This window comes from Rutidosis leptorrhynchoides, chromosome 8, assembly GCF_046630445.1.
Source record: "Rutidosis leptorrhynchoides isolate AG116_Rl617_1_P2 chromosome 8, CSIRO_AGI_Rlap_v1, whole genome shotgun sequence".
In the NCBI taxonomy this organism is placed as follows: Eukaryota; Viridiplantae; Streptophyta; class Magnoliopsida; order Asterales; family Asteraceae; genus Rutidosis; species Rutidosis leptorrhynchoides.
This window is the reverse complement of record NC_092340.1, coordinates 8,567,499-8,578,579: the sequence shown is the minus strand read 5'-3', so window position 1 is coordinate 8,578,579 and position 11,081 is coordinate 8,567,499. Positions and strand designations below refer to the sequence as shown.

At 32.5% G+C, this 11,081-nt stretch overlaps 1 long non-coding RNA gene across 1 annotated transcript; it reads left to right on the top strand.

Annotated features, from left to right (window-relative positions):
* Window positions 1-7,359: 7,359 nt before the first annotated feature.
* On the top strand, window positions 7,360-9,056 carry LOC139861270 (uncharacterized). Its single transcript, XR_011763699.1, has 3 exons — window positions 7,360-7,464; window positions 8,024-8,145; window positions 8,736-9,056. It is a non-coding gene; the product is annotated as an uncharacterized lncRNA (long non-coding RNA).
* Window positions 9,057-11,081: the final 2,025 nt, after the last annotated feature.

Genomic DNA, 11,081 nt, shown 5'->3' with positions numbered 1-11,081 from the left:
ACTTTGGTATAGTATTTTTTTTACTTCATGTCTAACTCGATATTCCGTTTGATAAGCCATAAGTGTATCTATGCACATGACATCTAATTACGAGAAAGAGAATTAGGGGTGATCTTGATAACAAGTCCAGGGAATACATCATCAGGATCATGTATATGCGGGTTTTCTTCAACGATAAACGGGTCGCCACACTTGTCGCTAATCGTATGTAACGTCTCCCCTTCTCCGACCACATAAATCTCGTCACAAAAATCACCAGAAACAGAGTTCCTTTTCTTGATCAAAAAATTATTATTATTATTATTGTTATTATTATCTTGAGTAATAAAAGTTCCTACCAAGAGTAGAAGCATGAGAAATATGATACAGTACCAGCGAGCTGCATCGGCATAACTCACCCTATATGAAGCCATGATCACTGATCAGGGAAATTAATTTGAATTTAATTAGATAGATGAAGATGAAGATGATGATGATGATCAAATTGTGTTGGATTATTATGTAAAGTGGATTGGAATGAATATATACGGGTGTATTTATATGTACGTAACAGAAAGTTGGGTGGACGTGTGATGTGGTGTCACAGTATCGTTTTCAACGATCAAATGCCGTTTCATTTTGGCTAAATTTGTTGACCTGCCTTTAGTATTTTATTTATTTATTTTTATTATTTATTTCTTGTGACTAGTAAATCACAAAGTAATTGGCACTTCTGTGTCGTGTCATACGTTATTACCTTTTTTAAAAGATATAGTCCGATAGTTTCATAGTAGTAAGTTATAAGGACACGTGTACGTTACGGAGAAAACAAAAAAATTATCTTTTGTAAGCTTTCTGCTCAGCCAAAGCTTTAAATGATTTATAAGATTGACGATAAAAGGAAAAGAAAGACGGAAGATAATTATGAATCGTTTTCAAATTCAAAAGATAATTATAAGACGCAACGGAATATATTATTAATCAAAGGATTAAAATTAAAATGCCATATATAGTACACAAGTTAACTAGAGGCGAACTATATTACAACGCTAAGCCAAAATCAACCTAGTATAATTATTTGAAGACAAAATTGTCCAAATCGTTCCTATGTTTATGTCTTTTTGCGCAAATCATCCATGGTTAACAAAATTGCATAAATCATCCTTAAATGTCAAATAATGTCCCAAATCAGTCCCTGACTTAACTTCTGTCAAACTCTCCGTTAGTACAAGTACATGTGCAAGTCACGTGACTCAATTTGGCCACCAAAACATTAATCCAACTAGGGTTACAGTTTGCGAAGATGGTTGAGATAATGAGATGTTACAGATTGTGATGCAATGTGTAGCGAAGTCGCCGGAGCAGAGGCCTAAAATGGCTGACGTATATTAGAATCAGTGAACAAGGACGGTAATAAAGCCCTAAACAGGCTGAATTATTATAGGTTAATAAGAGCTTTGGTGCTATGACATTTGGGGTATTTTGCTTCTGCTATTTCTCACTCAAGTTACATGTGTTTTTGTAATGAAAGTATTAATGATGTTTTTTGTTTATCCCTAAACTTTGATTCACGTGAACTATGTAAGAGTGCATATTAGATGGGATGAATTATATGATGCAGGTTGTGTTTCATCTATACAAATTAAGCAGTGCTTCTACTTCAATTCAGTTCGTTACAAGATAAATATAAAGATATAAACCAGTTATTTAGAAGTTAACTGACAAGTACATACCGGTTGAGTTTTATTATATCTACAAACATGTAAGCTGATTAAGGGTCTAATAAGACTTCAAATTAAGACGAAATCATGTTCAATTATTAATTTAAATTTATACCGCCAGATAAATTAATCAACTAGTTTTCTACCAAATTTAATTGATTTTTTAAGCTATCACCAAATCTTCATCTTGAAGATGATGAAGAGAATCTTTGTTGCAATCTTTTTTGGAACTTTAGGGACCAATCGTATATTTTTGACTAACAGAGAGTTTAACAAAAATTAAGGCAGGGACTAATTTGGAGCGTTATTTAACTTTTAAGGATGATTTATGCAGTTTTGTTAATACATATATAATTTAGACAACAAAACCATAAACACGGGGACGATTTGGACAATTTTGTCTTATTTCAATCTTGTAAATAGACAAATTAAACATCTTATCTTCTTCATTTAATTGATCTTTTGTTATATTTTAGCAATTCTTCTACTAGACTCGGCTTTTGGGTCATTCATACACTTATTAATAAATGTTGCTTTTGAATTTTTATTTTGGTTGTAACTTGTAAATTGAACATCATTTCATTTTCATTATATTTATATTCATATTATGATTAATGCAATAATTGTATTTAGACTCTAATAAATATAATAAAATAGTAGAAGACATTGTCAAACACGATGGCTCACAATAGTTGGCGGTCCTTTTAGCTAATGGTGCATGCTCACTCTACTGGTCCAAGTCGTATGTCCTGAAGGCACACCTATATGCATTTGGATGTCATATTCTTTATTTTTTTCCGCATAAAACATAATAGTTGTGCCTGTTAGAAGGTTTTTTTTTTTTTTTTTTAAGCCAACAAAAAAATTAAATTAAAGAAAAAAAAGATTACAACTGGAAGAGCAATTAGGGCTCTTACTCGGCAACCAAATAACATACAATCTCTGGAGCACTAAATATACACAATTTACATGACTCGAGTGAAATTATATCTATTTGTATATTGATTAAGTTGCGTAGGAAAAAGCCTTCACCTTCCGGCTTCAACATAGGTGGTCAACTTGATTATACAAGCCGGATGCCGATTACGACACAGTATTGAAACACTACAGCGACAAAGCATCCGAACCGAACAACCACTTAGACCCTGACCATGAATAGGCCGTAGGGATCCGGCATAAAAAACCTACCCTTAACCAATACCAACTTTAGCATGATTTGTATTGAACCATCGGGGGTTTGAAATCCACTTGAGCCAATCTAAGGAGCCTTTTTTCCAACGGGTACTAATGCCTGTTAGAAGTATATAATACCCTTATTTTCGTCGGGAGAGGTCCTTCATCTTCACCGGATTCTGACTCTGCGCTAATTTGCTTGATGATGACCTTGAAGAAGCTGCTCACGTATCCAACTCAGTTGTTGGTTCTTCTCGTAATTAAGGTTTCATCAGTTGTATTGGGTTTAAAGACGGGGTAAACAATGTTGGTGATGTTGGTATTGTTAACTTGATTATGTTTGCTACCGTGGCTTCCAAATACGATAAGTGCAATGGAAAATGGCCTTAGCCGAGACTTCGGGAGTGGACTCTTCAAGTTCGAACTATCCGTTTGTTAGTTTAAATGATATGATGCGGGATTCGGGGGTCTAGAAAGTCAAAGGCATTCATTTAAATTATAGTGACCCTCCCGTAGTTTCAAAGAAACCTAAGGAAAAACGGAAAGATCGTCGGTTCAAGGAGCCAAAATGAATAATTTCGGTAAATTCATTAAAGATGTTTGATTCATTCTCGTTCTTTACATCCGCTTAGGTTTTTGGCGTTCCGAAGATGGCTCCTAATCTTCCATTTGTGGTTTAGATTGAGTGCATTATTTGTTTGTCTTTAGTTGTCTTTTGTATTTGATAGTTGTTTGTTGTTGTTGTTGTTGTTGTTGTTGTTGTTGTTGTTGTTTTGTCTGTTTAACTTGTTTTGTGTGAGCTTTCTTATAGTTCATGTTTTGTTAAGCTTGGAAGTTCTTGGTTTGTACAAGTTTTGTTGGTTATTTATGAACTCCCCAATACATTCGATAAGGTTGTTTGGTTTTTCGGTCAAATAAAAAAAATCCTAATTCCCCAATCAAGTACACCCTTAATCTTTTGATAAAAGTTGATATAATTATAATATTCTTTTTTATATATGAAAGAAGATATTGAATAACCGAAGATATTGAATAGCCCCCTTGAAAGCAATCGAATTATATTATATAGGTGTAATAAAAAAATTGCCAAATTATAAAAGAAATTATCATTCTAAAAAAAAATTAGGTGTAATAAAAAAAAACTAAAGTGGCACAAAACAAAAACTTTGACCATATTAGTGGATCAACGTTATGTTTGATTTATTAGAATATAGAAGCAAGTGTCGATGGTGATTTTATGTTGTAACTACTTAATTAATTTTAAAAAGATTAAGGACCGGGGCATTATTAGTAAGATTATTATTATGTGTCCAATAAAATAAACGGTCGTCGTATATATTATGTTGATGCATGTGGAAAGTTGAGAAAATTGTTAGGTGAGGGTGGGATATGGTGCCACCCCAGTTCGGCTCAATCCATCCAGATTTAATAAGCATTTAACAACGCATCAGACGACGTATTTTAGTTTTAGACTACTTTATAATCCGCAATTTTTCGGGATCATATAGAATATAAACATAATTTTTTCTTTATCTTTAGGATCCGTGTATCTGTTATGGGCTTATTTTTTCACTCATACTCACAACCCTTGATACTAACAAACCGCGAATTACAAAAATAATATTCGATTTAACTAATAAATAAATAAAAACATCAACAAAAAGTGATAAACATATGCAAACGCTTCAAAGTTATTAGTAAAATAAACAACAATTTGTAATTGAATATAAGTATCCAGGTGTAGATTGCTCAAACACAACCATGCTTATAGTTTTTTTTAAGACCCTTTGGACCCTCGCCTTTGGAATTAACGTGACAAATGAAGCATTACAACCTTTAGTGATTTCCTCATCCTCTCAAAACCACCTAAGTCCACCCATAAGATCATCCTTTATATGCCACCAAAACCTTTTTAAAAAAAATTCAAGTTGAACTTATCCGGCCTCGAAGCCTTCGAAGGAGCACAATCTTTAATAGCTTCCCATATCTCAGATCCAGTAAACTAATTTTCAAGGTTTGACGCCTCACATGAAGTCAACCTTTTTATTTGTATCGACTCAACGTAGGGTCTGTTCGAATTATTATCTTGGAATCAACACTTAAAGTGATTTATAATGGTATTTTTGATGATGCTCAGCTCTTCAGTCCACGTACCATTTAGCAAGTCCCCGAATATTATTCGTGCTGTATTTCCTGTGTAACAGCGAGTGAAAAAGTTAGTATTTTCATCCCTTTCTAGAGTTCATCGCACCTTCACCTTTTGTTTTGTCGTGTTCGCCTTTTGAGAGTTTCTAAATTAATATATGTAATTTGAAATGTATGTATTGGATAAAATAGAGAGTTTCTAAATTAAAATATATAATTAATGTAATTTTTTAATGTATGGAAAGTTTATGATTAATTAATGGGGATGATTCTCACACACTGTTTTTTGATCCTCACACACCAATTTACTTGAACTCCTTCCTAATAATAGGGTAAAAGGGTGTGTGAGGATCAAAAAACAGTGTGTGAGAATCATCACCCTTAATTAATACATTTAAAGTAATACAGTATGTTTGAAATATCTATCTATAGTCTATAGTCTATAGTATATATAATAACAAAAGCAAAAATATGTCATTTTAAGGAGTCTAAACTAATCTTAGCCATCCATTTAATTAACCATCTTTGATCTTAGCCCTTAATTTTTTCCTAATCTTTCTATTGACCTCATAATCTTAGCCTTTAATTGTTTGATTACTAAAACACCCTTCTAACCTAAATATGGGCTCTTATTGAAAAATTACACGGGTTAGAAGAACAAAATTAGGGGTTAACGCACATCTAATTCATTCAACACACACTGCCAGAAAAAAAAAATGCCGTTAGCGCATCCCTAAATTTTTCTCCCCAAATCGCATAAATTCATTTTAGGGTTTGATTGATCAGGCTATTTGAAGATCGATTTTGAAAATCCACTCAAATCAGTAGGCTATATGAAGATAATTATTGTGTGTAACATGTGCAATTAGCTGTATAGACCGTTGATTTCAATGTATACCTTTCTCTTCTTCACCTTTTTTTTTACAAGTAAATTATTGTACAAATACATATGACTTAGGAATTGTAACCAACAAGTTCATAGTTTTGTAAATCAAAAGAAGGAAGCGAATCGTTTTCTGAAGGTCAATGTAAATTGACAATAAATTCATGCTCGATCTTTACGGGTCAGTTGATAGTCAAGGTTCTACAACTAATGATATGATTTTAGAACCGTTTCAGTATCCAAATGCGTCCGAAAGCACCCTCAGGTACTAATTTATCAATGCATTTGTGTTTTTGGATTTTATAAGATGTTGCATATTATTTTCTTATTTACTTATTTACTCTATACAATCTGATACATTTCTTTGCTACAATCAGAATACAATTTGATACATTTCTTTGATCTGAAAAGGCATGAAAAGACAAAGAGGAAAGCACTTTATTTTTAACATAGATAGGTTCATTAGCAAGATGTTTCTCCGAGGTGATTCCATCATCATTCATCATTCTATTCATAAACGTGTTGTAAAAGACTAAAAGGTATTGTTCTTTTTCTTTTCTTGATCATCTTTTCATTTTAGCTTTTTGATTCCAAGATGATGTGGTGTTTACAAACTGACTTGTGATGCAACCTATTGGTGCTTCTGCATTTCAACAATTGTATACAAATAGTTAACTTCCAGGTGTTGAATCTGACAATATTTCAAAGACATTACGTCCTGGAAAGAGAAATTTGTCAACGTGGCAAGTTCATTTAGAGATATATCCTGTAAGTTTCATATTGCTTTGGCTTATTTTAGTTTATAACTTTCTTGGATCATGCTATGAATTCGTGACCTCTTCCCCTCCTTTATATCTGGTGCAATGCATTTGTTTACTCTTATTTGGTTTTTTGTAACGCTATATGTGTAGTTATGTAAACTCTCCTATTAGGATACTTGATATTTTCAACAATTTGATATAGATATTATAATTAAGATTATGAGTAAGAATATATTCATTAAGGGTAGTTAATCAGAGATACCTCTCTGAGAACTTACTTCAAAATATGCCACAATTTCGTAGAAGCTAAAGGAATGTTGTTCCTTATAAGGGACAACAAATCGGACTTAGGATAATAGTATCTTTCACAATTTTTGTTGCAGCAAAGATTGCATGACGTTAACACCATTATTAGTGTTATTGTCCCAAGTATGTGAACACACCACCATGCAACATAGCTCAGACAGTTTAGTGGTTGCTGATATTTTAATTCTGAGATGCTATGCTGGTTTTAGACATAACGATGGTGTATCATTTTAATTACTTATAATGTACCTTTAATTAATAGCTTTAGTGAACATAAATTAATACAGTACCATTAATGTACACAAATTATTTCCCATTAATAGCTTTAATAGCTTTACTACACAAATTATTTTCCATTAATACAGTCTCATTAATAGCTTTACTGTACATTATTTTCCATTAATTGATCAAGAACTTCTCTAATTATTTGTTGATCCAGGGTGTAACATTATGATGGAATCATACGAATTTGAAGAAAGGTTATAATGGTTAAAAGGTATGGCTCATACTTTATAAATTACTTACGGAGTACATTTTATGTATTTAACTTATAGTTATAATCCATATCTGAGCACGTAGGAACTTGATTTGTGAGAAAACTTTCTTGGGGAGGTTAAATCATTTGGTTAGGCCACTACATGAGTGGGTCACTAAGTGAGCCTGATTTACTTTCTTGTGATGGGTCTAGGGCGGTTTTGGCATGGACGTGGATGGGTGTGTCAGAAAATTACTAACTTTTTTAGGAATTTATTAAACTGATGTAGCACATAAGTTACAACTTATATCGTTATTTTAGAGTTTATGGTTGTAATGTTAACTTAAAAATGTGGATATTGATATTCACCATGGTGACGGGGTTGGAAAAGCCTTCTTTACTATCGACAAGGTGATGATTGTTCCTTTTCTTTGGAACAGACCATTTTCTAATCTATGTAGAACAAAAGGGTGTGTAAATTACAAAATGCAAATTGTATATTTATTTTAGTGTTTTTTTTGTTTAGATTTACTATATATTTTCTAAATATTGTAAAGAATATGAACATCATCGTTTGCAGGTTATTCCTCCTGGACGGATTTCAGCAAGGTTATACAAGAAGTGAATGAAGCGGACGGGGATTTAACATTGACCAACACATAAGGGTCTTCTCCAAAAGCAGTGCCACCAATATGGTCAGAAGTGAGTAAACCTTGCAAACGGGTCGGATTGGGTCGGGACCCGAACGGGTTTTAGGATGAAACGGGTCATGGTTTGAACGGGTCAGGCTATTTTGTCGGGTCAAACATGTCAGGTCTAAATGGGTTAGGTCGGGTCAGGTAGATACCCTTTTCTCGAAATTTCGTGATACATGTTTCAGTTTTGTACTGTGTTTTTATTTCAATTTTGCATGATTATTAAGAAAAGTCATTCTTTTACATCTTCGGGACATTCATTCTTCAATAGAACGATTATTGCAGGTTATGCAATTTTTGACAAATCCGGACAAACCAATGTTTTACTAGCCTTATCAAAACCAGATCCAAAGAAAAACATTACTACTCTTTTTAAGGCTTTTTGTTATTATTTTTATTTTTATTTTTATCGTATCCTACATTAACGGACAAATCTCTAGCAAACTCAATGTTACTTGGTCTAACAATCTTATTGGGTACTCAATGAGTATTGACTCTTTATGATTCGGTATATATATTTGTATTGAGTAGATAGAATACCAAAGTTTGATTTGTTTTTTTAAACTTCCATATATCTTGCACTTGTTTCTCTTTCAGGTTTTATAAAGTGAAGATCTTCATCTGTCAAAAATGCGTGTAGCATTAGATGGTATGATCTTGGATGTGAAGGTTTACCTGATGGTACAATCATTTAAGACTTTTCCAGAGCGCATTAGTTATTTTGCAGGAACCATTTGATTTTCCACCACATCATAAAGTTATTCGGGGAACCCTCATTGTCATTACTACTACATGTTTGGTCAATTTCAGGTTTGTCAACAAAATAGTGTTTATTTTCATCACGATATTATTTATGTTGCTTCATCTGCTGTCTGACATATGCTAATGAATATGTCGAAGAAGATAACAGCTGAATTGAACACCTAATTAATAGTAGTATTTTTAAGAAGGCAGTAATTGAAATGTCCCGTTCTTATTGATTAAAAACGTTCCATATTAATTGATTTCGTTGCGAGGTTTTGACCTCTACATGAGATGTTTTTCAAAGACTGCATTCATTTTAAAATAAACCATAACCTTTATTTCATCAATAAAGGTTTAAAAAGCTTTACGTAGATTATCAAATAATGATAATCTAAAATATCCTGTTTACACACGACCATTACATAATGGTTTACAATACAAATATGTTACAACAAAATAAGTTTCTTGAATGCAGTTTTTACACAATATCATACAAGCATGGACTCCAAATCTCATCCTTATTTAAGTATGCGACAGCGGAAGCTCTTAATAATCACCTGAGAATAAACATGCTTAAAACGTCAACAAAAATGTTGGTGAGTTATAGGTTTAACCTATATATATCAAATCATAATAATAGACCACAAGATTTCATATTTCAATACACATCCCATACATAGAGATAAAAATCATTCATATGGTGAATACCTGGTAACCGACATTAACAAGATGCATATATAAGAATATCCCCATCATTCCGGGACACCCTTCGGATATGATATAAATTTCGAAGTACTAAAGCATCCGGTACTTTGGATGGGGTTTGTTAGGCCCAATAGATCTATCTTTAGGATTCGCGTCAATTAGGGTGTTTGTTCCCTAATTCTTAGATTACCAGACTTAATAAAAAGGGGCATATTCGATTTTGATAATTCAACCATAGAATGTAGTTTCACGTACTTGTGTCTATTTTGTAAATCATTTATAAAACCTGCATGTATTCTCATCCCAAAAATATTAGATTTTAAAAGTGGGACTATAACTCACTTTCACAGATTTTTACTTCTTCGGGAAGTAAGACTTGGCCACTGGTTGATTCACGAACCTATAACAATATATACATATATATCAAAGTATGTTCAAAATATATTTACAACACTTTTAATATATTTTGATGTTTTAAGTTTATTAAGTCAGCTGTCCTCGTTAGTAACCTACAACTAGTTGTCCACAGTTAGATGTACAGAAATAAATCGATAAATATTATCTTGAATCAATCCACGACCCAGTGTATACGTATCTCAGTATTGATCACAACTCAAACTATATATATTTTGGAATCAACCTCAACCCTGTATAGCTAACTCCAACATTCACATATAGAGTGTCTATGGTTGTTCCGAAATATATATAGATGTGTCGACATGATAGGTCGAAACATTGTATACGTGTCTATGCTATCTCAAGATTACATAATATACAATACAAGTCGATTAAGTTATGGTTGGAATAGATTTGTTACCAATTTTCACGTAGCTAAAATGAGAAAAATTATCCAATCTTGTTTTACACATAACTTCTTCATTTTAAATCCGTTTTGAGTGAATCAAATTGCTATGGTTTCATATTGAACTCTATTTTATGAATCTAAACAGAAAAAGTATAGGTTTATAGTCGTAAAAATAAGTTACAAGTCGTTTTTGTAAAGGTAGTCATTTCAGTCGAAAGAACGACGTCTAGATGACCATTTTAGAAAACATACTTCCACTTTGAGTTTAACCATAATTTTTGGATATAGTTTCATGTTCATAATAAAAATCATTTTCTCAGAATAACAACTTTTAAATCAAAGTTTATCATAGTTTTTAATTAACTAACCCAAAACAGCCCGCGGTGTTACTACGACGGCGTAAATCCGGTTTTACGGTGTTTTTCGTGTTTCCAGGTTTTAAATAATTAAGTTAGCATATCATATAGATATAGAACATGTGTTTAGTTGATTTTAAAAGTCAAGTTAGAAGGATTAACTTTTGTTTGCGAACAAGTTTAGAATTAACTAAACTATGTTCTAGTGATTACAAGTTTAAACCTTCGAATAAGATAGCTTTATATGTATGAATCGAATGATGTTATGAACATCATTACTACCTTAAGTTCCTTGGATAAACCTACTGGAAAAGAGAAAAATGGATCTAGCTT